Source organism: Gossypium hirsutum, chromosome D02, assembly GCF_007990345.1.
Source record: "Gossypium hirsutum isolate 1008001.06 chromosome D02, Gossypium_hirsutum_v2.1, whole genome shotgun sequence".
Lineage (NCBI taxonomy): Eukaryota > Viridiplantae > Streptophyta > Magnoliopsida > Malvales > Malvaceae > Gossypium > Gossypium hirsutum.
In genome coordinates, this window is record NC_053438.1 from 22,190,243 (window position 1) to 22,196,242 (window position 6,000).

Genomic DNA, 6,000 nt, shown 5'->3' on the forward strand with positions numbered 1-6,000 from the left:
TTGTTCATATGCATAATGTTGGATGTAGGTTTAAGCCAAATTGGGTGAGAAATAGGGCTTGTAAAATGGCCTATTTTCATCCACACGGGCGTGTGTCTCAATCGTGTGTGGCACTTGGCCAGGTGACACATCCGTGTATCTCCTGTAGCTTGCAAAGGGATTGCATGTCAGGCTGTTACACGGCCTAGCACATGGCCTGGCACACAGGCGTGTGAAGTTACTTCGAAGGGTACACGACCTAGCATACGGGCGTATGGCTTCGCTGTGTGGCCCAAGTTAGTGAGTTACATGGGCATAGACATAGGCTGGGACACGGCCATGTGTCCTTATTTTGAATGCCCATATGGCTTGAGACTCGTGTGTGTCATTGGCTGTGTGACCCCTTTAGCTTTGAAATTTTTCAATGTTTTCTGAAAAATTCCTTGAGTTTTCGATTTAGTCTGACTTGTTTCTAAAGCGTATTTAGGGCCTCGAGGGCTCGTATAAGGGACAATATATATGATTTTGATTGGTTCTGATGTAATTATTAACATGTTATGAAATGTGTGAAATTTTTGTCCATTTGATTTGTAATTATCGGTAATGATCCATAACCCTGTTCTGGCGACGAATTTGAGTTAGGGTGTTCCAATCATCGTGGTGAGGCTTCTAATGTTTTGTATTATGCATGACATGGGGGTGTTGTCAAAATTTCCACAATCGAAGAACGGATTTTGTATTTAAAATTGTACTCATGAAACTATGATTCCAATGAAATTTTTAATAAATTATTTTTGGTTTCCAAAGTGTATTATATTATTTATCCGTGAATGACAAATATTTTATATTTCATACTAACTTAAACTGCAGTTTAAATTAGTTTACATCAGATGTGATTTTAAAGATAATGATTTTTTAGGTAGTGACAAGCCATTCATGGATTTTCCTTATTTGTCGAGTATGGATCATAGTTCAAATACTTTGTGATCCATTTCATATATCCCATGCTCCAAATACTAGAATGACTATCTGACGGGATAAAACTAACTCTATCAAGATGGCAAACCTATTTTCTGTACTATCAATAGGATCAGTTATAACAATTCACATACTCATATTTCGAAAATACAGAAACAAATAAATTTCACGGTCAAACTACCGAAATAGAATGGGGATAAAAAAATATGATAACTAAAAGTTTCACTTTTTGTATTGAAAAGCGAGGTTTCGTGATTCTTGTAAATCTAATTCATTGAAATTCCATTAGTAAAACGGAAGAACTATAAATCTCCAAAATAATAGATAAGAATATCGCAAATAAAGCCATTGCGACACCCATAAAAGGAGTCGTTCCCCATCCAGGAGATACCTTACCATATTCCGAATTCAATGGTTTCAAAAAATCCCCTACAATTGTTTGTCTAGGACCAGACCTAGAATTACCCTCAACGGTTTGTGTAGCCATAAATATTATTTTGTATTCAGTGAGATCTGTTGACTTTGTATATCATTCTACTGTAAATAAACAATCTTATCATAGACCCATTGTGATCTTGAAATTATATAATAATGGAATCAGCAACCTTAGTCGCCATCTCTATATTTGGTTTACTTGTAAGTTTTACTGGGTACGCATAATATAATGCTTTTGGGCAACCCTCTCAACAATTAAGAGATCCATTCGAGGAACATGGGACTAATTGGAGTAATGAGCCTTCCAATTAAGATAATTAAAAATCATTTCATAGTTTTAGTTATAATTTTAGGCGATTCTCGAAAAAAGATAGCAAAAAAAATTATCCCTAGAGTAGATATTAAGAGCAATGTATAAACCGATGCTTCCATAAATTCGATCGTGGTTTACAATTATAGCTTCTGTACCTATTTATTTGGAATCATCTCCCAAATAAAATAAAGAAAGAATAAGAATCAAAGAAAAGGCAGCGATTTAAATCAAGATTTTTCTAGTAGCCTATGGCAAATCACAAATAGAAGTAGAAGTGAAAAATAACAAAGAAATCTTGCATCAGACTACTTGTCTTCTTGTAGTTGGATCTCCAAGTTTTTAGAATGCTCCAAATTCCACTTGAGCATCCAAATTTGGATCAATACCGGCAAAAATATCTTTGAATAGGGTTCTAGCACCATGCCAAATGTGTCCGAAAAAGAAAAGCAAGGCAAACGAAGCATGCCCAAAAGTAAACCAATCCCTCAAACTATTACGAAAAACACCATCGGATTTCAAAGTAGCACGATCTAATTAAAAAATTTCACCCAATTGAGCACATCTAGCATATTTTTTCACAATAGCCGGATCACTATAACTCACTCCATTGAGTTCACCGTAATAGAACTCAGCAGTTACACCTACTGGTTTGACACTATACTTTGATTCTGCCCTTTTAGAAGGGGTATCCGCTCTAACAATTTTGTCTCCTTCTACCAATACAACCGAAAATGTTTCAAAAAACAAAAGTAGGCATACGATGTACAAAAATTTCACACTCGTCTTTATCTCTAAAGATAGGGTGCCCTAACCACCCAACAGCTATTCCATCCCTGTTGTCCATTGAACCCATTTTGAATAATCCTCCTTTTGCTGGATTATTGCCAATGTAATCATAAAAAGCTAATTTTTCAGGAATTTTACACCAAGCTTCTAATAAACTTTGATTTTCGGCTAACCCAGCACTAACCCTTTGATATATTTCTTGTTGGAAGTATCCTTGATCCCATTGATAACGAGAAGGACCAAATAATTTGATGGGGGTAGTTGCTGAACCACACCACATAGTTTCAGCAACAACAAAAGCTACAAAAAAAATAACAACTATACTAATGGAAAGGACGATTTCAATATTTCCCATACGTAATCCTTTGTATAAACGTTGGGGCGGGCGAACACTAAGATGAAATAAGCCCGCTAATATGCCCAATGTCCCTGCTGCAATATGATGAGAGGCTATTCCTCTCGGAACAAAATGATCAAAACCTTCCACGCCCCACACCGGATTTACAGGTTGGACCTTGCCAGTTAGTCCATAAGGGTCCGACACCCATATTCCAGGACCATACAATCCTATTACATGAAATGCGCCAAAGCCAAAGCAAGCCACTCTTGAGAGAAAGAAATGAATTTCAAAAATCTTGGGCAAATCTAAAGAAGGTTTTCCTGTGCGATTATCACAAAAAATTTCTAGATCCCAATATACCCAATGCCAGATAGCTGCCAAGAAGCACAAACCAGAAAACAAAATATGTGCTCCGGCCACACCTTCGTAACTCTAAATACCCAGATTTGTTATAGTCCCCCAGTAATACTCCAACTACCCTATGAATTGGTTATTCCTAAACGAGTCATGAAAGGTAGAACGAACATACCTTGTCTCCACATTGGATCAAGAACATGATCGGAGGGATAGAAAATGACTAATTCATATAGAGCCATTGAACTGACCCAACCAGCAACCAAAGCCGTATGCATTATATGAACAAAAAGCAAGTAACCGAGATCATTCACTACGACAGTATGAACACGATACCAAGGCAAACCCATGGAAATACCCTTTTATTAATGAAAAATAGACACGTGTAACTTTATTGCATTGGAATACCTCCCCTTTTTGGTGAATTCTTTCGGAGAAAGGATTCATATTTGTTCTATTCCATTAGTAATTAAGGGAAGAATTCGGCTCAGAAGAAAAAAAAAAGAAGCAGATCTATTCTATACCCGATAAGTATCAATATGCAATGGGGGTTGATCTTATTTTTTATGAATAAACGCATCCTTATTTGTTCGTGATTCAAAGGACTTATTGGTAATAATTCTCTTTCATTCATTCTGTCTTTCATTATTTTATGGCCTTATTCTATGTATAAAATATAAGGCCAATATTATTAAGACCATTATTACACTTCCAGATCAAAGTGAAATATAGTATTTAATTTTTTTTCTTTCATTTAATGCCTATTGGTGTTCCAAAAGTTCCTTTTCAAAAACCGAGAGAGGAAGATGAAGTTTGGGTTGACGTATAGTATGACTTATCAAATATAGTGGGTTATATGGGATTCCCCTGTGCTTTCGCCCGATCGGGATATCCTTTGTTTCACCCAAAAAACATTGATTGAATTATCAGAAATTTGTAGTGCGAAGTTTAATGAAGTGCAATTAGAGATCCATTTCATTTTTGGGGGGAGTGTCCAGATTAATATTTTCAATTAGAATGATTTATGGTTGGCTTGGTTGGACTAAAAAAATGAAGCATCCACACTCCGTCTAGAAAAAACCCAATTGGTAATACATTTATGATTACCACTTATATCATAATCGTAAATTTTTTTATTTACAAATTAGAAATAGAAATAAGATCGATTTCAAACTATTAACCAATTGAATAATATGAGAAATATGTTGAATATTTGGTGAACAACATGAAAGAAAAAGTAATTAAATTAAAATAAAAAAGAAAATGAAATCATAGCAAAAAGATGTGGTATTGGGTTATTTGTCCTATATGCACAAATCAAAATCGGGTAGATCTTTTCTTGGAGTAGAGCATAGACCTAAAAAAATTGAATAAAAAATTGATGAAACCCATTCACGAACAAGAAAATGACATCGTGATTTGGATTGAATCCCAATGAAAAAAAATAGATCAATGAAAAGTTTTTGCGATAAGTTTAACGAATTTTTCTATATTATAGATTATAGGAAAACAAGCCAAAACTTATCTTTCTTTAATTTCATTTTGAATTTCATTTTATTTAAAAAAACATAAGAAAAAGCCCATTCGTTAGAAATTAGAAGTTAAGAATGGCTGGAATCTACACATTGATTCCTAATAGAATGAAAACTTCATTCTCGATTCTACGAGAATTTTTATGAAAGCCTTTCATTTGCTTCTCTTTGATGGAAGTTTTATTTTCCAAGAATGTATCCTAATTTTGGGCCTAATTCTTCTTCTGATGATCAATTCAACCTCTGGTAAAAAAGATATACATTGGTTATATTTCATCTCTTCAACAAGTTTAGTAATGAGCATAATGGCCCTATTGTTCAGATGCAGAGAAGAACCTGTGATTAGCTTTTCAAGAAATTTCCAAATGAACAATTTCAACAAAATCTTTTAATTTCTTATTTTACTATGTTCAACTCTATGTATTACTCTATCCATAGAGTACATTGAATGTACAAAAATGGCTATAGTAGAGTTTATGTTATTCGTATTAACAACTACTCTAGGAGGAATGTTTATATGCGGTGCTAACGATTTAATAACTATCTTTGCAGCTCCAGAATGTTTCAGTTTATGCTCCTACCAATTATCTGGATATACCAAGAAAGATTTACGATCTAATAAGGCTACTACAAACTATTTACTCATTAATGGGGCAAGCTCTTCTATTCTGGTTCATGGTTTCTCTTGGCTATATGGTTCATCCGGGGGAGAGATAAAGCTTCAAGAAATAGTGAATGGTCTTATCAATAAACAAATGTATAAATCCCTAATAATTTCAATTGCGCTTATATTTGTCACTGTAGGAATTGGGTTCAAGCTTTCCCCAGTCCCTTCTCATCAATGGACTCCTAACGTATACGAAGGAGTGCGGTTCGTTTGATAAATTCCTACCTCTCTATCTATCTCTAAGATGTTTTGAATTTTCAAAACTCCATGGACATGCAAAAGAGAAATGCTATCCCCACTTAGACCAAGACATAACTTTGACTTTGACTTTAACTTGTTCAAATAACAATTAAGGTGAAGCAAGGTCAGGAACAACGATTCTCTTTATGATAAACAGGTCTATTTTGCAAGTTTGTTATTACGGGTAGCAGTTAAACTTGTGGCAAATGTTGAATTTGCATGAGAAGTTTAGTGCATGAACTAAATGATGTATTGTTTTAGCTATGGTTGATGTTATTTAGTTTATGATTTAAAACTTGCACATGTTATATATATATGGTATGGTTTGTATATGGAAGTAATTGGCAAGTAAGTTTGATAGCTAGTTTGAATATGT

General features: G+C 34.5%; 1 pseudogene; it reads right to left on the bottom strand.

Moving 5' to 3' along the window:
* Window positions 1-1,961: 1,961 nt before the first annotated feature.
* On the bottom strand, window positions 1,962-3,535 carry LOC121214528 (photosystem II CP47 reaction center protein-like; annotated as a pseudogene).
* Window positions 3,536-6,000: the final 2,465 nt, after the last annotated feature.